Source organism: Loxodonta africana, chromosome 11, assembly GCF_030014295.1.
Source record: "Loxodonta africana isolate mLoxAfr1 chromosome 11, mLoxAfr1.hap2, whole genome shotgun sequence".
NCBI classification, from domain to species: domain Eukaryota; kingdom Metazoa; phylum Chordata; class Mammalia; order Proboscidea; family Elephantidae; genus Loxodonta; species Loxodonta africana.
Window position 1 is genome coordinate 57,485,335 of NC_087352.1, and position 21,024 is coordinate 57,506,358.

A 21,024-nucleotide genomic window follows, 5' to 3' on the forward strand; every position below is an offset into this window, starting at 1 on the left:
ATATACATGATAACTTATAGCCACCAAGCAGTCCCCATGTCATAAAAAGGGTACCAGATCTATAAAGTGGAAGCTGCCTAGTTTGGGTCTTTGCATATAACTGGAGAATATTCAAGTTAAGATAGTAATATTTAAAATATGTAAATTATGTAAGTTGCCTTGAGAGGGCTTTTAACAAATAATGGTACTAATAGCCATTGATACCAATACACTGGTTCCCCAGGTAGACAGCACAGGTGCAGATGAGTGTGTGGTGAGATGTTTTGAGACCAAAAATACAGGCATGGGCTTTCTGAGAAGCTTCTCAAAGGTATTTTTGAAAGCCTGGTGATGCAGAGATGATAGAAATAGTGACCTCCAGGCCAAATATTTTGAGGATGGGTTTCTGAAGCAAAATTAGAAGACCCAGGCCGTAATGTGCTCAAACCTCTTTACCTAGTCTTGAGTCTGTGAAGACTTAAGCTAAAAATGCCGCCATCCCAAACTTCAAATGTGAGCAAAATGGAAAGATGTTCGTTGTTTCTGATGCTAGTCTGTGCACTTATCAAATTCAACAAAATTTTCACAAAAATATAAACAAACTAAATGCTAAAAAAGACCCACATTTTATTTACAAATGTAAAAATCAAACAAGTCAGTATGAAAACCCTTAATCCCTTAGTGCCACTCAGCCTCCAATCAGAGTGCCACATATGCACTTGTAATTCCAGACAGCCTAAAAGAGTACAGGAAAACTACTTTTTGAGAATCAGATTGTTCCAAAAACCTTTAAAAATAGTTCAGTGATTATTAAATTATTATTCAAAGGTTTAAAAAGAAACAATAAAATAGCTTATGCCAGCTTTCCCTCTCCAGGTTATTTTCAACATTTTTCAAATTTACCATATAAAATCATTCTAAATATCTCCGCTATGAAATAAGGCTCTTTTTTAAAAAAAAGTATTCAGTTGTAATATTACAACATAATGATAAGCTTAGACATTTCCTACTTTTCGAGATTATTTTGTGGACTCTTTCAAAAGGAAGCATTCAATTAGAAAACCCTACATATTCTTCTATGCCCATTTTTTGTTTTGGCTTTTTTCCCCCATATTTCTGGTAGATAATGGTAGTATGCTGTCCCAATGACAGGAACAGATGGTTTTTGCAAATCAGAGAAGAGCAGCCTCTATCTTACATCAAGAAGGTTCCTTCTGACTGCAAGAATACCCCTCTCCAACACCTTTTACTGTCACCCCACTTAAAAGGCCCTTGGAAACACAACACATTCCAAGTCCTAAACAGCCTTCTTACTGTGTCCTTATCTCAGCTGTCTTATCTTCTTCAGTCATTCTCCTTAACCCTTTGGGGCCAGAATAAGGCACAGCACCTGAGCTAAGTCTGCTGGTGATCATCCACATCTACTGTCATCGGCATTGTCCCCGTTCCCTCCACATTCAACAGCAGATGCTGCTTCCAGGCATCTGCACAGAACTGTGTCCTTCCCTTCCTCCTCAGTTATGGTGACATCGTCTAATTTCAGTGAAGGGACACACACCCTTCACACCGCCACTGGCTTTGTTTGGAAGGCCAGTCTAAAACAATGGGGTCTGTGGCTACGTCTTTAAAGTTGTTTGTTAAGGTATAATTCGCTTTTTGATGCACTTTAATTTGAAACTGAGACTCTCGTATAAAGACTGTCCTTCATCTTCAACATAGCCAAAAACACCTCATGTAGAGTGTTCAGGAGTTTGACAAGCAGTGGCTCTTACTGTCCTTACATACATATGGTCTTAAACCATCATTCTCTGGATCTCTTTGGGTCACTACCTGTCTGCTGTCACTGACTCATCACTACAGGTGTCAAGTACTCACAGAATAAAAAAGCTTTATGTGTAGAGTAACTGGAACGTGGGGAGGAACGTTATGAGTAGTTCTCTACTTAGCCTAAGAAATGGAAAATTTAGCTCTCCTCTTCCTAAAGGCAGAAACCCTGCTGGCGTAGTGGTTAAGCATTCGGCTGCTAACCAAAAGGTCAGCAGTTCGAAATCCACCAGGTGCTCCTTGGAAACCCTATGGGTAGTTCTACTCTGTGCTATAGGATCACTATGAGTCAGAAAATCAACTCAACAGCAGCGGTTAGTAGTAGTAGTCTTCCTGAAGGTAAGGGTATTTCACTGGAGCTGTACTTAATTTATGTATCCAAACAAAATTTAAAAACAAATAGGCTTTTATAGACCATGAACAATAAAGAAATAAAGTCACTGGTTATTTCACATTTAGATCTGTCCTATTTAACACTCGGAAGCTGGAAGAAGAATCTTTAGGGAAACTTTAATAATCTTTGGTTAGCATTTTTATTCTCTGCATTTTTTTTAAGTCAGTTCAACTCATTTTCCAACTTCATGAAGTCAGTAATGATTTTTAATTTAAATAATATAGAGGTTTGAACTCTGAACTAGATATCTTTGTTTTTTAATATTTAAAATTTAGTTGACACATTTCCCACTTACATGCCTTCAGCTGTTACTAAGGTAACTGATGTATGAATTATTTCTCTGAAGTAAGTGTTGCTGTGGGAAGAATTTTAATGTTCAACATAACATCATGGTGGTTTTGATTTGTCTTTTGAAGTGTTGAAAGCATTTTGAAGATTATTGAAGAATCAAGTATTTATAGATCAAACGATTTGTGTTTTAGGTACTATATGGGACCTAAAAAAAAAATTTTTTTTTTATATGCTTACCTATAGTAATACGTGCTGTGTACACATCAATTAATAATTGTTGCTGAAGCTGACAAGCATATTACCGACATGCATTCTCACCGTGCCATGGATAGTTGCGGTTAAGAGTTATGATACCTGTCAGCTCACCTGTGAAGCAGATCAAACCCAAGGGTAGAGACGTTTTCCCCTTCGCATGGGGCATGTCAGTAGGCACTGCTCCCCTTGACTTTCCTAGTATTAAATTTTAAGGAATTTGTAAAAACAACAATCCTAAGAGCTTGGAAGATTTAGAAAAAAATGCTGCTACCATTAACTCATCCTCAAATGTTTGCTTAGGGCCTTAATGCAGTACAATGATAGTAACACATTAGAATCCACTTCTTTTGCATACAGTAAATCGTTTTTCGTACACTTGACCTAATTCTAAGGCAGCAAGGGCATCCTAAGTTGAAGCACTTGTTTAACAGCTACCTGACTCAGTGGTTACTAAAATGTGACGACCTGGGGCAGGACCCTGTAGTTCTAATTCATAGAATGTTTCTCTGCAGTCAGTTTCTCAACTTAATTTTTTGCATGAGCCAAATATCCATAAATTCGCTTTTTGTACACACATTGGTGCCAGAATTAGGAACTAGGGAGGTATAGAAGATTAGAGGTTAATGCCAATGAAGATAAAACACAGAGCTGTTTTTTCTTTTATTATAAAAGTCATTAGGTACTAAACATTGTTTTTCCTTAAAAAAAAATTCTAATAATAACAAAGGGGATCAATCAGAAATGAATTAAGCTACTCTCTAAAGTGACCTTATATCAGAAAAATTCATATTTGGATATAACATTTTGCCCCCAACTGATGTTTAGATGAAGGACTGATTCTCTGAAGGAGCTCACATCATATTCAGGGTGACTCTAACATTGTAGAAGAAATACTACCGATAAACATATTTTTCCATTTTGAACAAATCTGTATACTACACCTTTGTTTATAGAAAAACGCTTCTAATAGTTACTGTAATATTCAGCTGTGGATAAAAATTTGTGGAAATAAATACTTTTCAATAAATAAAGTGGTGTACCAAATCTAAATGAAAGTTAAAACTCTGCGGCTACCTTTGGCTGAAAATTTTCAGTGCTGAGAAACTTCATTCTTGGGTCTGTATTCAACGTGCATCGTGGTCATTTAAATCAGGGGTCAGCAAACTACAGCCTGTGGCCAAACCTGGCCCCAGCTGTTTTTGTACAACCCGAAAGCTAGGAATGATTTTTACATTTTTAAAATGGTTGAAAAAAAATTTTTTAAAGACTATTTTGTGACATGTGAAAATTACATGAAATTTAGATTTCGGTGTCAATAAAATTTTATCGGAACACAGGCCCATTGTGTGCATATTGTCTGGTTGCTTTTGCATTGCAATGGTTGAGTTGTATATGGCCGGCAAAGCCTAAAACATTATCTGGGCTTTTACAGAAGTTTGGGAAACCCTGGTGGCATAGCGGTTAAGTGCTACAGCTGCTAACCAAAAGGTCAGCAGTTCAAATCTGCCAGGCGCACCTTGGAAACTCTACGGGGCAGTTCTACTCTGTCCCATAGGGTCGCTATGAGTCAGAATCGACTCGACGGCAGTGGGTTTGATTTTTGGGTTTTACAGAAGTTTGCTGACCTGACTTAAATTCTAAATTTTGACCCGCCACTAGCCAGCTGCTGAGGTTATTTCGCCTGTCTGGGTTTCCATTTCCATGTTGGTATGATGATTTCCACTTATTTAAAGAAGCAACATTGACCTAGAACTACAGCCATTTTAGCTGTCTACTCTGTAGAGAGTCAAAAAAGGAAAAATCTCATGTACAGGTAGTTCCGACTTACGAAGTGGTTCCATTCTGACGACTCAGTTGCATGATGGTTCTGACGTAACTCACGTGCCTCTTTTAAGTTTTCATTATTGTCTTTTATTATCAGTATCTATAAATTGGATCTTTATCTTTAGGAGTTGGAAACATTACATATAAACTTACAGATATATTTTAATACATATATAAAAACACAAATCATAAAAATTGACTGTGACAATGAGGAAGAGTTGGACAACGCTGACATTTTGTCAGTTGCCCTAATAATAATAACTCCACTTGTGGACGCTTCTGGATCATTTGGATTATCCCTGAGTATGGGGTGGCATTTCTAGTCAGAAAATTAGCATTGTCTATATGGTCCTTTTTTTTTTTTTTATATGGTCCTTTTTTTCTTCACATATTCGCAGTAACATCTCACTGCTTCCCACATCTGCCTATTGACTTTAACAAAGGAATCAACGTTTGGGTCCGTGTTTTCAAGCAACTGAAGCCCCTGGATTTAGTTAACGGTTCAACTAATCCTTTCACTGTAAACTTTTGTGACAACTTCTCCCCTTCTTCCTCATTTCTTTCTTCTTCAGCATTTCTTTCCTCTTCAAAATCCATTAAGTCCTGATCTGTCAATTCCCCTTCTTTGAGATCTACAAGCTGTTCCACATTGGCAATATTAAGTTCTAAATTCAGCATTCTTGCCCTACGAATGATTTTTCCACTGATCTCTTTCCTCATAGCCTGCTATAAGGCAGTGTTTTGAATGTAAATTGTAACATTGCACATCTGTGATCAAACATCTGAGAATGCTAACATCACCAAATTACATGCTGGAACACTGTATGTAGTACATATTACTAACAACAAGATGTACCAAAACAAACAAACAAACCAGACGGTGCTAAGTGCAATTCATTGTAACTCAAATACATTGTAAGCCAGGGACTACATGTAGTTCCCTTCTAGGCTTGTGCCAGAGGCTAATCCTTGGCTTTGGTACATTGGGCTCCCCAGGCGATATAAATGATTAATGCACTTCTCTGCCAACTGAAAGGCTGAGGTTTGAGTCCACCCAGAGGCATCTTGGTAGGAAGGCCTGGCAGTCTCCCCAAAATCAGTCATTGGATATACTATGGAGCATAGTGCTACTCTGACACAAGGGGTCATCATGAGTTGGGTAATAACAGCAACAGGTTTGTTTTTGTTTGTTTTAGTACAGTATACAAACCGTGGTGCAGCTGGTAGATATCTTTTTTGTTTTCTGCTCTCCCCTCCCCTCTTCCCTCTCTTATCTTCTTTTTTCTTTTCTAAATGATTTATAAAAGAGCAAATCTAGACTTTTAGAGAAGTATTATAGTAGTTGAACTCATGGAGCACCATAGTTAAAAGGTCATTTAAAGAGACAGTAAGGTAGGTAAAGAAAATCCAGAAGACCTGCACCATGCACATGTATTTTTTTATTTTTATTGTGCTTTAAGTGAAAGTTTATAAACCAAGTCAGTCTCTCACACAAAAACTTGCATACTACCTTGCTATATACTCAAGTTGCTCTCCCTCTTATGAGACAGCATGCTCCTTCCCTCCACTCTCTCTTTTTGTGTCTATTCGGCCAGCTTCTGACCCCCTCTGCCCTCTCCTCTCCTCTCCAGACAGGAGCTGCCCACATAGTCTCCCGTGTCTACTTGATCCAAGAAGCTCACTCTTCACCAGTATCATTTTCTATCGCATAGTCCAGTCCAATCCCTGTCTGAAGAGTTGGCTTTGGGAATAGTTCCTGTCTTCAGCTAACAGAAGGCCCGGGGACCTCTGGGGTCCTTCTAGTCTCAGTCAGACCATTAAGTCTGGTCTGTTTACGAGAATTTGACGCCTGCATCCCACTGCTCTCCTGCTCCCTCAGGGGTTCTCTGTTGTGTTCCCTGTAAAGACAGTCATCAGTTGTACCTGGGCACCATCTAGTTCTTCTGGCCTCAGGCTAATGTAGTCTCTGGTTTATGTGGCCCTTTTTGTCTCTTGGGCTCATAATCACCTTGAGTCTTTGCTGTTCTTCATTCTCTGCTCCAGGTGGGTTGAGACCAGTTGATGCATCTTAGATGGCCACTTGCTAGCATTTAAGACCCAAAATGCCGCCCTCCAAAGTGGGGTGCAGAACGATTTCTTAATAGATTTTATTATGCCAATTGACTTAGATGTCCCCTGAAACCATGGTCTCCAAACCCCTTCCCCTGCTACGCTGGCCTTCGAAGCATTCAGTTTATTTAGGAAACTTTCTTTGCTTTTGGTTTAGTCCAGTTGTGCTGACCTCTCCTGTGTTGTGTGTTGTCTTTCCCTTCAACTAAAATAGTTCTTATTTACTATCTAATTAGTGAAAACTCTTCCTCCCTGCCTCCACACTCTCTTAACCATCAAAGAATATTTTCTTCTCTGTTTAAACTATTTTTCGAGTTCTTATGATAGTGGTCTTATACAATATTTGTCCTTTTGCAGCTGACTAATTTCACTCAGCATAATGCCTTCCAGGTTCCTCCATGTTATGAAATCTTTCACAGATTCCTCACTGTTCTTTATCGATGCATAGTTTTCCATTGTGTGAATATGCCATAATTTATTTATCCATTCATCCATTGATGGGCACCTTGGTTGCTTCCATGTCTTTGCTATTGTAAACAGTGTTGCAGTGAACATGGGTGTGCATATTTCTGTTCGTGTAAAGGCTCTTATTTCTCTAGGATATATTCAAAGGAGTGAGATTGCTGGATCCTATGGTAATTCTATTTCTAGCTTTTTAAGGAAGCACCAAATCGATTTCCAAAGTAGTTGCACCATTTTACATTCCCAACAGAAGTGTATAAGTGTTTCAGTCTCTCCACAACCTCTCCAACATTTATCCTTTTGTGTTTTTTGGATTAATGCCAGCCTTGTTGGAGTGAGATGGAATCTCATTGTAGTTTTGATTTGCATTTCTCTAATGGCTAATGATCCTGAGCATTTCCTCATGTATCTGTTAGCTACCTGAATGTCTTCTTTAGTGAAGTGCCTGTTCATATCCTTTGCCCATTTTTTAATTGGGTTATTTGTCTTTTTGCAATTGAGTTTTTGCAGTATCATGTAGATTTTAGAGATCAGATGCTGATTGGAAATATCATAGCTAAAAGCTTTTTCCCAGTCTGTAGGTAATCTTTTTTGGTGAAGTCTTTGGATGAGCATAGGTGTTTGATTTTTAGGAGCTCCAAGCTATCTAGTTTCTCTTCCGCATTGTTAGTAATGTTTTGTATACTGTTTATTCCATGTATTAGGGCTCCTAGCGTTGTCCCTATTTTTTCTTCCATGATCTTTATCATTTTAGATTTTATATTTAGGTCGTTGATCCATTTTGAGTTAGTTTTTGTGCATGGCATGAGGTATGGGTCTTTTTTCATTTTTTTGCCGATAGATATCCAGTTATGCCACCACCATTCATTAAACACACTGTCTTTTCCCCATTTAGCTGCCTTTGGGCCTTTGTCAAATATTAACTGCTCATATGTGGTCGGATTTATGTCTGGATTCTCAACTCTGTTCCATTGCTCTATGTAACTGTTGTTGTGGTTGTTTTGACTACTGTGGCAGTATAATAGGTTCTAAAATCAGGTAGAGTGAAGCCTCCCACTTTGTTCTTCTTTTTCAGTAATGCTTTACTTATCTGGGGCCTCTTTCCCTTCCATATGAAGTTGGTGATTTGTTTCTCCATCTCATTAAAAAATGTCATTGGAATTTGGATTGGAATTATGTTGTATCTATAGATTGCTTTGGTAGAATAGATATTTTTACAATGTTAAGTCTTCCTATCTACCAGTAAGGTATGTTTTTCCACTTTTGCAGGTCTCTTTTGGATTCTTGCAGTAGTGCCTTGTAGTTTTCTTTGTACAGGTCTTTTACTTCTCTGGTAAGATTTATTCCTAAGTATTTTATCTTCTTGGGGGCTACTGTAAATGGCATTGATTTGGTGATTTCTTCTTTGATGTTCTCCTTGTTGGTGTAGAGGAATCCAACTGATTTTTGTATATTTATCTTGTACTGTGATACTCTGCTGAACTCTTTTATTAGTTTCAGTAGTTTCCTGGAGGATTCTTTAGGGTTTTCTGTTTGTAAGATCATGTCATCTGCAAATAGAGATACTTTTACTTCTTCCTTACCAATCTGGATGCCCTTTCTTTATGTAGCCTAATTGCTCTGGCTAAGACCTCCAGCACAATGTTGAATAAGAGTGGTGTATAAAGGGCATCCTTGTCTGGTTCCTGATCTCAGGGGGAACACTTTCAGACTCTCCATTTAGTATGATGTTGGCTGTTGGCTTTGTATAAATGCCCTTTATTATGTTGAGGAATTTTCCTTCTATTCCTATTTTGCTGAGAGTTTTTATCATGAATGAGTCTTGAACTTTGTCAAATGCCTTTTCTGTAACAATTGATGAAATCATGTGATTCTTTTGTTTTATTTATATAATGGATTACATTAATTGTTTTTCTAATGTTCAACCATCACTGCATACATGGTATGAATCCTACTTGGTCATGGTGAATTATTTTTTTGATATGTTGTTGAATTCTATTGGTCAGAATTTTGTTGAGGATTTTTGCATCTAAGTTCATGAGGCATATAGGCCTGTAATTTTCTTTTTTTTGTGGTGTCTTTACGTGGTTTTGGTATCAGGGATATGCTGGCTTCATAGAATGAGTTTGGGAGTGTTCCATCCTTTTCTGTGCTCTGAAATACCTTTCATAGTAGTGGTGTTAACTCTTCTCTGAAAGTTTGGTAGAACTCTGCAGTGAAGCCATCCGGGCCAGGGCTTTTTTTTGTTGTTGGGAGTTTTTAAATTACCTTTTCAATCTCTGTAACCAAAGAGTTATAGGTTTATTTAGTTGTTCTACCTCTGTTTGCATTAGTTTAGGTAGGTAGTATGTTTCTAGAAATTCATCTATTCTAAGTTTTCAAATTTGTTATTTTTTTGTCGTACTCTGATAAGATTCTTTTAATTTCAGTTGGGTCTGCTGTAATATTGTCCATCTCATTTCTTATTCAATTTATTTGCTTCCTCTCCTGTTTTTCTTTTGTCAGTTTGGCCAATGGATTATCAATTTTGTTAATTTTTTTGAAGAACAAGCTTTTGGTCTTGTTAACTCTTCCAATTGTTTTTCTGTTCTCTACTTCACTTAATTCTGCTCTAATTTTTATTATTTGCTTTTTTCTGGTGCCTGAGGGTTTCTTTTGTTGCTCTCTTTCTATGTGTTCATGTTGTAGGGGTAATTCTTTGATTTTGGCCCTTCTTTTTGTATGTGTGCATTTATTGATATAAATTGACCTCTGAGCGCTGTTTTAGCTGTGTCCCAAAGGTTCTGATAGGAAGTGTTTCCATTCTCATTGGATTCTTTGAATTTCTTTATTCCATCCTTGATGTCTTCTATAACCCATTCGTTTTTGAGCAGGGTATTGTTCAGTTTCCAAGTGTTTGAGTTCCTTTCCCTGCTTTTGTGTTACTGATTTCTACTTTTATGGCCTTATGGTCAGAAAAAATGCTTTGTAACATTTCAATATTTTGGATTCTGCTAAGGCTTACTTTATAATCTAATATGTGCTTTATTCTAGAAAACGTTCTATGTGCATTGGAAAAGAAAGTACACTTGGCTGTTGTTGTTTGGAGTGTTCTATATATGTCTGTGAGGTTGAGTTGGTTGATTGTGACATTTAGATCTTCTGTGTCTTTATCGAGCTCTTTCTGGATGTTCTGTCCTTCACCAAAAGTGGTGTGTTGAAGTCTCCTACTATAATTGTGGTGCTCTCTATCTCACTTTTCAGTGCTGTTAGAGTTTGTTTTATGTATCTTGCAGCCCTGTCATTGGGTGCATAAATATTTAATGTGGTTATATCTTCTTGATATATTGTCCCTTTAATCATTATATAGTGTCCTTCCTTAACCTTTGTGGTGGATTTAACTTTAGTCTATTTTTTCAGAAATTAATATTGCCACTTCAGCACTTTTTTGGTTGTTGTTTGCTTGATATATTTTTTTCCATCTTTTGAATTTTAGTTTGTTTGTCTCTCTAAGTCTAAGGTGTGTCTCTTGTAGGCAGGATATAGATGGATCTTGTTTTTTAATCCATTCTGCCACTCTCTGTCTCTTTATTGGTGCATTTAGTCCATTTACATTCATCGTAATTATGGATGGGTATGAGTTTAGTGCTGTCATTTGGATGTCTTTTTTTGTGTGTTGTTGACAGTTTCTTTTTCCCACTTAATTTTTTGTGCTGAGTAGTTTATATATTGTCTTTTCCTCTATTGTTGTTGATTTTGTTTTTGCTGAGTCTCTATTTTTTTCTTGTATTTTATTTTGATGTGTAGGATTGTTAGTCTCCTTTGTGCTTACCTTAATATTTACCCCTATTTTTCTATGTTTAAACCTAACTTTTATTTCTTCATATTGCCTTGTTTTCCTCTCCATATGAAAGATCTATGATTACATTTCTTAGTCCCTTTTTATTATATTAATGTTGTTTTCTTTTACATAATGACATTGTTGTTTCCCTGTTTTGAGCATTTTTAAATCTTGATTTATTTTTGTGATTTCCCTATCTGGGCTGACATCTGATTGCTGTGTCCAATATTTTAGTCTTGGGTTGATACCTGATATTATTCCTGATATTATTGATTTTCTAGCCAGAGAATTCCCTTCAGTATTTCTTGTAATTTTGGTTTGGTTTTTGTGAATTGCCTAAACTTCTGTTTTTCTGGAAATGTCCTAATTTCACCTTCATTTGAGAGACAGTTTTGCTGGATAGATGATTCTTGGCTGGCAGTTTTTTTCCTTCAATGCTTTATATAAGTCATCCGCTTGCCTTTTTGACCGCGTGGTTTCCGCTGAGTAGTCCGAGCTTATTTTTATTGACTGTCCTTTGTAGGTGACTTTTTGTTTATCCCTAGCTGCTCTTAAAATTCTCTCTTTATCTTGGGTTTTGGCAAGTTTGATTATAATATGTCTTGGTTACTCTCTTTTAAGATCTACCTTATGTGGAGTTCGATGAGCATCCTGGATAGATATCTTCTCATCTTTCACAATATCAGGGAAGTTTTCTGCCAGCAGTTCTTCAACAGCTCTCTATGTATTTTCTGTTATCCCTTCCTGTTCTGGTACTCCAATTACTTGTAGGTCATTTCTCTTGATAGAGTCCCACATGAGTCTTAGGGTTTCTTCATTTTTTTTAATTCTTTTATCTGATTTTTCTTCAAATATATTGGTGCCAAGTGCTTTATCTTCAATCTCACCAATTCTGTGTTCCACTTGCTCATTTCTGCTCCTCTTTCTATTGTCTCTGTAATTTTATTATTAATCTTCTGAATTTCTGATTGCTGTTTCTCTGTGGATTCTTGTAGCTTATTACATTTTTCATTATGTTCTTGAATAACCTTTTTAATTTCTTCAACTGCTTTATCTGTGTATTCCTTGGCTTGTTCTGCATATTGCCTGATCTCCTTCCTGTTCTTGTTCCTGATGTCTTGAAGAGTTCTGTATTTTAATCTTTTGTATTCTGCATCTGGTAATTCCAGGAGGGCACCTTCATCCAGAAGATCCATTTATTCTTTGTTTTGAGAGCTTGTTGAAGCAACCATGGTCTGCTTGTTTATGTGATTTGATACTGACCGTTGCCTCCGCACCATCTATAAATTATTGTATTAATTTATTTTATGTTTGCTTACTGTATCCTAGCTTCTTGCTTTGTTTTGTTTTGATATGTCCAAATAGGTTGCTTGCGTGAGCTAGCTTCACTATTTTCACTTTTGAAGCTCTAACGTCCTGTCACCAGGTGGCTAGAGCTGTTATCAGGTATATGAGCCTAGGCATCCATTCATTTTTCTTGTATGGATTCACCTCAGGTGTCCAGGTAGTTGGTCATCAAGTACATATACATGTATTTTAAAAATGAGAAGTTATTTTCTACATATTTAAATTGAGGGGCTATGTCCAAAATAAATTATGTTTTGTAATTTGTTGAACTGGCTCTTCCTTGGGCTAGACTATGGATATAGCTCACATCGTGGCCAGTTACAGGGAGAAAAGGAGCAAGGAATCCTTATCAAAGAAAATGATCTGAGTGCCAGGCCAAGCTGACCCAATGAATATGCTCTGTGACAACTGGAAACCAAGGGCAAAGAAACTAAGTATCTGAAGTAAATATCCTCATGCTAGCTAAGTACATAATAAATGATTAACGAGCGGGTGACATGGTCATAGAACAGGCTATTGAATAAAGGGTAAATAAGCATTTGAGTGCTGGGACAACTTGATTTCCACATGCAAAAGAATGACGTTGGATCCCCACCTCACATCATGTACAAGAATTGACTCAAAATGGATCAATGACCTAAATACAAGTGCTAAACCATAAAACTCTTAAAAGAAAACATACGGGCAAATATTCATGACCTTGGATTGGGCAATGATTTCTCAGATATAACACTAAAAGCATGTGTAACAAAAGATAAATAAATAAATTGGACTTCATCAAAATTTTTTAAAAATTTTATGATTCAAAGGACTGTATCAAGAAAGTGAAAAGGCAATGCACAAAATGGGAGAAAATACTTGCAAATCATATATCTGATAAGGGTTTAGTCTCCAGAATATATAAAGAACAACTTCAACTCAACAACAAGACAAATAAGCCAATTAAAAAATTGGCACAGGACTCAATTAGATATTTTTCCAAAGACATACAAATAAACAAACGCATGAAAAGATACTCAACATCATTAGTTATTAGTGAAATGTAAATCAAAACCACAATGAGATACCACTTCACGATCACTAGGATGGTATTGTCATAGAAACAGAAAATGGCAAGTATTGATGAGCATGCAGAAATTCGAACCCTCATCTGTTGCTTGGGGGAATATAAATTGGTGCAGCCACTGTGGAAAATAGCTTGGCAGTTTCTCCAAAAGCAAAGATAGAAGCACCATATGACCCAGCAATTCCACTCCTAGGAATATATCCAAAAGAATTGAAAGCAAGGACTCAAACAATATTTATATAACAATATTCACTGCAGCACTATTCACAATAGCCAAAAAGTGTCCATCAACAGATAAATGGATAAACAAAATGTCATACATAAGTACCATGGAGTATTACTCAGCCATAAAGAGAAATGAAGTCCTTGTGGATGCCACAAAATGAATGAACCTTGAAAACACCATGCTAAGTGAAATAAGCCAGACTCAAAAGGACAAATATTGCATGATTCCACTTACATGAAAGATCTTAATAGCTAAATTCATAGAGACAGAAAGTAGATTAGAGGTTTCTAGGGTGGGGTAGGGAGGGGAATGGGGAGTTATTGCTCAGTAGGTATAGAGTTTCTGCTTGGGGTTATGAAAATGGTTTGGAAATAGTAGTGCTGGTCACACAACATTGTGAATGTAATCAACATCAATGAATTGTATGCTTTAAATAGTTAAAATGGCAAATTTTATGTTACTTATATTTTAGCACAATAAAATTTAAAAAGAAAAGTTGAGCACTATGTGCAAAGCATTATGGAAGACACAGAACTTTCCTTCTGTTGATGTCATCAGATGAGAAGGTAATGATATACAACTGTCACCCCAGTCTTCATAATAATCTGTAAGAACTTAAGTGAGTTTTGTTTTTCAACATCTCTTTTAATCCTCACAACTCTGTAAGGTAGTAACTTTATTACTCCAATTTTTTTCAGATGGCTCACAGATTCAATCATTTGCCCAAGGTGTCAAAGCAAGTAGGTGGCAGAACTGGGATTCAAACCCAGGTCTAGATGACTTGAGAGGCCCCTTATCTTAATCACTATACAATATATTTGGGGGTAAAACATTCATCAGCAAATATTTATTGGCTCCCTACTGAATATCTGTTGCCAATTACTGTAGGCCAGGTACTATGATTTGGGCTCACAGAACTCAGCAGAACTAGGTCTTGTAGAGAAAGGCAAGAGGAATGTTACAAGCAGGAAAAATGGCAGAGCAAAACTGCAGATGTGGAAATACATAAGTCGTGCAGATGAGTGAGTACAACAGTCCAGCTGAAGTATAGGATTTCTGATGGGGAACAGGAGAAAACAATGTTGGTTTACTAGTGATGAAGAGGAACATTTTATAGTGGCAAAAGAGTCAATCCACTAAGAAGATTTGATAATCCTAACGTATGAACCTAATAATACAGCTTCAAAATATGAAAAGCAAAATTTGACTGAATTACAAAGGGAGATGAATCCACAGTCATGGTGGGAGATTTTTAACACGTCTCTCCCAGTAACTGATAAAACAAGCAGACAGAAAGGAAGAAAAAAAAGGAAAATTATAAAATATATGGCTAACATGATACAAGAATACTATCAATAACTCTGTGGCAATAAATTTGAAAACCTACACGAAATAGACAATGTTATGGAAAAATGTAAATTAGCAAAAGTTGTCAAGAAACAGAAAAACTGAGTAAACCAAAATGCATTCAACAAATCAATCTTGTGTTTAAAAAAAAATCTATCCTGAAATGCAACTAGGCCTAAAATGGTTTTATAAGAGAGTTTTATCAACCTTCAAAAACAGCTAATTCTAAAATTTAGATGGAAGAGCAAAGGCCTAAGAATAAGGAAGACCCTCCTTAAGAAGAGAAAATGGGGAGATGTTCCCTAGCTGGTAAAAAGATTTGTTATAAAACTTTAGTAATTAACATGTGTGGGATTGGCAGAGATGGAAAAATTTATCAATGAAATAGAGAGCCCAGAAACTGAACAATACCTGTCTTAGTTATTGTGGTGTGATGGATTGCTTTTGTGTGGCCTTTCTGGCAATGATCTTGTAACTCCCACTCAAGTGATTGGATGGGACTGTGTGATAGGGTAATTGTGGCTGACCAAAGAGATTGGTCAGTTTTGCCATCCCTCTGGGCTTGAAATGAGCCACCCCAGAGGTGGTAAAAAGAAGATACTACCTTCACGAAGGAAGAACAGCCAGGAGCCAGCACGTCCTTTGAACCCAGGATCCCTGCACTGAGAAGCTCCTGGAATCTGGAGACAGAGAACTGTAACACTAAAGACAGCGAGAAGTGGCAGCTGAGACCTGGCAGCAGTAGATGGAGTGATGGGATTCCTGGCCCTTGAGAGAAAAAGCTGAGTGCCTTTGGGCAGAGGCCTAGAGTCAGGGAGAGGCGTACCTGAAAGCACCGCTAAGAGGCTGTCCTGATGGAAGATCATATCCCTGAGTGTTCCTGAACCTGACTTGTAACCTGTTACTTCCCTAATAAACCTCATAATCGTGAGTATTGTCTGTGAGTTGTGTGTGGCCATTGCAATGAATTATCGAAACCATCAGAAAAGTAGAGACTGCTGTGGGAGGGACAGTTGGTGCCCGAGCTGGTAAAGATAGTGAAGAGGGAAGGCATGTTTGACCTCCACCTCATAGGAATCAGCCTTGGGCTGTTGATCTTGATTCTCCTTCCCCCTTGTGAAGTTAGAGGAGGTCAGCCATTGCCCCATGCCATTTTTACAATTATCTAGTGCTGCTATAACAGAAATAACACAAGTGGATGGCTTTAACAAACAGAATTTATTCTCTCACAGTTTAGGAGGCTAGAAGTCCAAATTCAGGGTGCTAGCTCCTGGGGAAGGTTTTCTTTTTCTGCTGGTTCTGGGGCAAGGTCCTTGTCATCAATCTTCCCTTCGTCTAGGACGTTCTCTGTGCAGGGACCCTGGGTCCAAAGGAAGCCCTCCACTCCAAGTGCTTCTTTGTTGGTAGTATGAGGTCTCTCTCCTCTCTGCTCCATCCTCTCTTTTATATCTCAAAAGAGATTGACTCAAAATACAACCTAATCCTGTAGATTGAGTCCTGCCTCATTAACATATAAACTAAAAAACAAACCTATTGCCTTTGAGTCAATTCCGACTCATAATGACCCTGTAGGACAGAGTAGAACTGTCCCCATAGGGTTTCAAGGAGTGGCTGGTATATTGGAACTGCCTGACCTTTCGGTTAGCAGCTGAATGCTTAACCACTGTGCCACCAGGGCTCCCATTAACATATAGAGGTTGGGATTTACAACATATAGGATAATCTCATCAGATCACAAAATGGTGGACAAACACACCGTACTGGAAATCATGGTCTAGTCAAGTTGACACACATTTTTGGGAGACACAATTCAATCGTTAACAACACCTATATGGAAACATAAGTAGAACTGTTAACTAGAAGCACACATCAGAAACACCTGGAATTTTTTTTTTTTTTTAATTCCCATAACCAGCCCATAAAACATCTCAATGGATGTTTCGCCCTTAAGCCAAAACTTACTGCCATCAAGTTGCTTTCTACTCATAGCGACCCTACAGGACAGAGTAGAACTGCCCCATAGGGTTTCCAAGGCTGTAACCTTTATGGAAGCAGATTGCCACATCTTTCTCCCATAGAACCGCTGGATGGGTTCAAACCACTGACCTTTCTGCTAGCAGCCAAAAGCTTAACCACTATGCCACCAGGACTCCTTTATGGTACCCTTAAACACCCAAAATCAGAAACCACTATTGGAATAGTTCATGATACAGAAAAATGTTAACAATAGACTGTTTAGTGAAAAGTTGACTCTTGAACCTAACTTCCAACCTAAGGATGGACTTGCCTCTTTTCTGGGTGCCTAAATAAAGAATAACCTCACGCTTCAGAACAGGCTTCACCTCGTACCCAGAGAGGTCTAGCCTTATCTTTAAGACCTCAACAGGAAAACTATGACTGAAAATAACTAAATTTCATAGAAGAAACACTTACCTATAAATGTTCAGAAAAAAAAAAGAAGTCTGACATCCTGGAGCTGGTCTGACACTTTCAGTGAGGCCTGAGTGTTGTTTGAAGTTGGCCTGGAGCTCCCAGCTAGGCCATGTTGTTCTCCTTTTGCACATAGACAATCTCACAAAATGCATCACACAAGGTCACCCTGTGACTGATCAAGTAAAACAAAGCAAATCACTGTGTAAACCACAAAATAACAAACATATCCTCTCTCCCAGTGCCCAATGACCATGGCTTCTTTATCAGTTGCAGCCTAGCTCTAATCTGCTATCTTTCTAGATAACTATATATTAATATACCCAATCGAAGACCTTATGAATTGCAGTGGAACACTGTCCGATACAGTACTGAAGATGAGTCCCTCAGGATGAAAGGCACTCAAAATTTGATGGGGGAACAGCTGCCTCCTCAAAGTGGAGTCAACCTTAATGGTGTGAATGGAGTCAAGCTTTCTGGAATTTCATCTGCTGATTTAGTATGACTCAAAATTAGAAGAAATAGCTGCAAACATCCATTAATAATTAGAACATGGAATCTACAAAGTATGAATCTAGGAAAATTTGAAGCCATCAAAAATGAAATGGAACAGATAAATATCAATATCCTAGGTATGAGTGAGCAGAAAGGGACTGATATTGGCCATTTTAAGTCAGACAATCATATGGTCTACTATACTGGGAATGACAAATTGAAGAGGAATGACATCACGTTCATCGTCAAAAAGAACATTTCAAGATCTATCCTGAAGGACAATGCCATCAGTGATAGGATAATATCCATATGCCTACAAGGAAGACCAGTAAATACAACTATTATTCAAATCTACCCAATAACCACTAAGGCCAAAAATGAAGAAACTGAAGATTTTTACCAACTTTGCAGTCTGAAGTTGATCAAACATGCAATCAAGATGCATTGATAGTTACTGGCGATTGAAATGCAAAAGTTGGGAAGAAAGAAGGATTGGTAGTTTGAAAATATGGTCTTGGTGACAGAAATGATGTTGGAGATTCCATGATAGAATTTTACAAGACCAATGACTTCTTCATTGCAAATACCTTTTTTCAACAACATAAATAATGACTGTACACATGGACCTCACCAGATGGAATACACAGGAATCAAATTGACTACATCTGTGGAAAGAGACAATGGAAAAACTCAATATCATCAGTCAGAATAAGGCCAGGGCCGACTATGGAACAGACTATCAATTGTTCATATGCAAGTTCAAGTTGAAGAAAATTTGAACAAGTCCACAAGAGTCAAAGTATCACCTTGAGTATGTCCCACCTGAATTTAGAGACCATCCCAAGAATAGGTTTGATGAGTTGAATGCTAATGACCAAAAGCAGACAAGTTGTGGAATGACATCAAGGACATGAAGAAAGCAAGAGGTTATTAAAAAGACAGGCAAGAAAGAAAAGTCCAAAATCGATGTCAGAAGAGACTCTGAAACTTGCTCTTGAACATACAGTAGCTAAATGAAAGGAGGAAATAATCACATTGAAGAACTAAACAAAAGATTTCAAAGGGCAGCTAGAGAAGACAAAGTAAAGTGTTATAATAAAATGTGCAAAGACGTGGAGATAGAAAACCAAAAAGGAAGAACATGCTGAGCATTTCTCAAGCTGAAAGAACTGAAGAAAAATTCAAGCCTCGAGGTGCAATATTGAAGGATTCTACAGGAAAAATATTAAACGACATAGGAAGCATAAAAAAAAAAAAAGATGGAAGGAATACAGAATCACTGTACCAAAAAGAATTGGTCAACGTTCACACATTTCAGGAGGTAGCATATAATCAAAAACCAACGGTAATTAGGGGGCAGTGAGTTTATGTTAATGTGGGAGGAACAACGCAGAAAAGGAGGGTAAGAATGGTTACACAACTCAAAGAATATAATTAATGTTACTAAATTGTACATGTAGAATCTGTTGAATTGGTGTATGTTTTGCTGTGTATATTCTCAACAACAACAAGAACAAAATAAATAGATAAAATTTAGAAAAAAGAACCAATGGTACTGAAGAAAGAGGTCTAAACTGCACTGAAGGCATTGACAAAAAACAAGGTTCCAGGAATTGACTGGAAAACCGAACAAGATGTTTCAACAAGCAGATGCAATGCTGGAAGTGCTCACTTGTCTATGCCAAGAAATTTGGAAGACAGCTACCTGGCCAACTGACTGGAAGAGATCCATATTTATATCCATTCCAAAGAAAAGAGATTCAACTGAATGCAGAAATTATTGAACAATATCATTAATATCACACACAAGTAAAATTTTGCTGAAGATCATTCAAAAGCGGTTGCACCATTGACAGGAAAGTGCCAAAAATTCATGCCAGATTCAGAAGAGGACATGGGAAACGGGTATCATTTCTGATGTCAGATGGATCCTGGCTGAAAGCAGAGAATACCAGAAAGATGTTTACCTGTGTTTTACTGACTATGCAAAGGCATTCCACTGTGTGGATCATAACACATTATGGATAACATTGCGAAGAATGGGAATTCCAGATCACTTAATTGTGCTCATGAGGGACCTATACATAGACTAAGAGGTAGTCGTTCGAAAAGAACAAGGGGATACTGCATGATTTAAAGTCAGAAAAAAATACCAACAGCATTCTTTAAAGAGATGGAAAAACTAATCATTAACTTTATATGGAAAGGGATATAGTAAAGCACTAGTGAAGAAGAAGAATAAAGTAGGAGGATTCGCACTACCTGACCTCAGAACCTACTATACAGCAATGGGGGTCAAAACAGCCTGGTACCCGTACAATGACAGATATATTGACAAATAGAGCAGAATTGAGAGCCCAGATGTAAATCCATCCACCTACGGTCACCTGATCTTCAACAAGGGCCCAAAGTCCATCGAATGGGGAAAGGACAATCTTTTTAACAAATGGTGCTGGGAAAGCTGTATGTCCATCTGCAAAAAAAATGAAACATGACCCATACCTCACACCATACACAAAAAATAATTCAAATGAATCAAAGACATAAATATAAAACCAAAAACTATAAAGATCATAGAAGAAAAAATAGGATCAAAGCTAGAGGCCCTAATACACAGCATTAACAGGATACAAACCATAACTAACAACACACAAACTCCAGAAGATAAGCTAGATAACTAAGATCTTCTAAAAATTAAACACTTATGCTCATCAAAAGACTTTACCAAAAGAGTAAAAAGACGACCTACGACTGGGAAAAATGGGCAAAGGATATGAACAGACACGTCTCCAAAGAAGACATTCAAGCAACTAACAGACATATGAGGAAATGCTCGAGAAATTCAAATCAAAACCACAATGAGACACCATCTCACCCTGACATTACTGGCAGAAAAAAAAAACAGAAAATAACAAATGTTGGAAGGCTGCGGAGAGACTGGAACTCTTATACACTGCTGGTGGGAATGCAAAATGGTACAACCATTTTGGAAAACGATATGGCGCTTCCTTAGAAAGCTAGAAATTGAAATACCATATGATCCAGCAATCCCACTCCTAGGAATATATCCTAGAGAAATAAGAGCCGTCACATGAATAAACATATGCACACCCGTGTTCACTGCAGCATTGTTCACAATAGGAAAAAGATGGAAA

The 21,024-nt window shown here is 37.5% G+C and overlaps 1 long non-coding RNA gene across 4 annotated transcripts in view; it reads right to left on the reverse strand.

Moving 5' to 3' along the window:
* LOC104845535 (uncharacterized) overlaps window positions 1-21,024 on the reverse strand; it is a 45,946-nt gene that overhangs the window by 13,652 nt on the left and 11,270 nt on the right. For all 4 annotated transcript variants that reach the window (XR_010323451.1, XR_002784798.2, XR_010323452.1 and 1 more), the window contains exon 2: window positions 17,378-17,549. This is a non-coding gene — a long non-coding RNA (uncharacterized LOC104845535). The remainder of the gene's footprint in view (window positions 1-17,377; window positions 17,550-21,024) is intronic.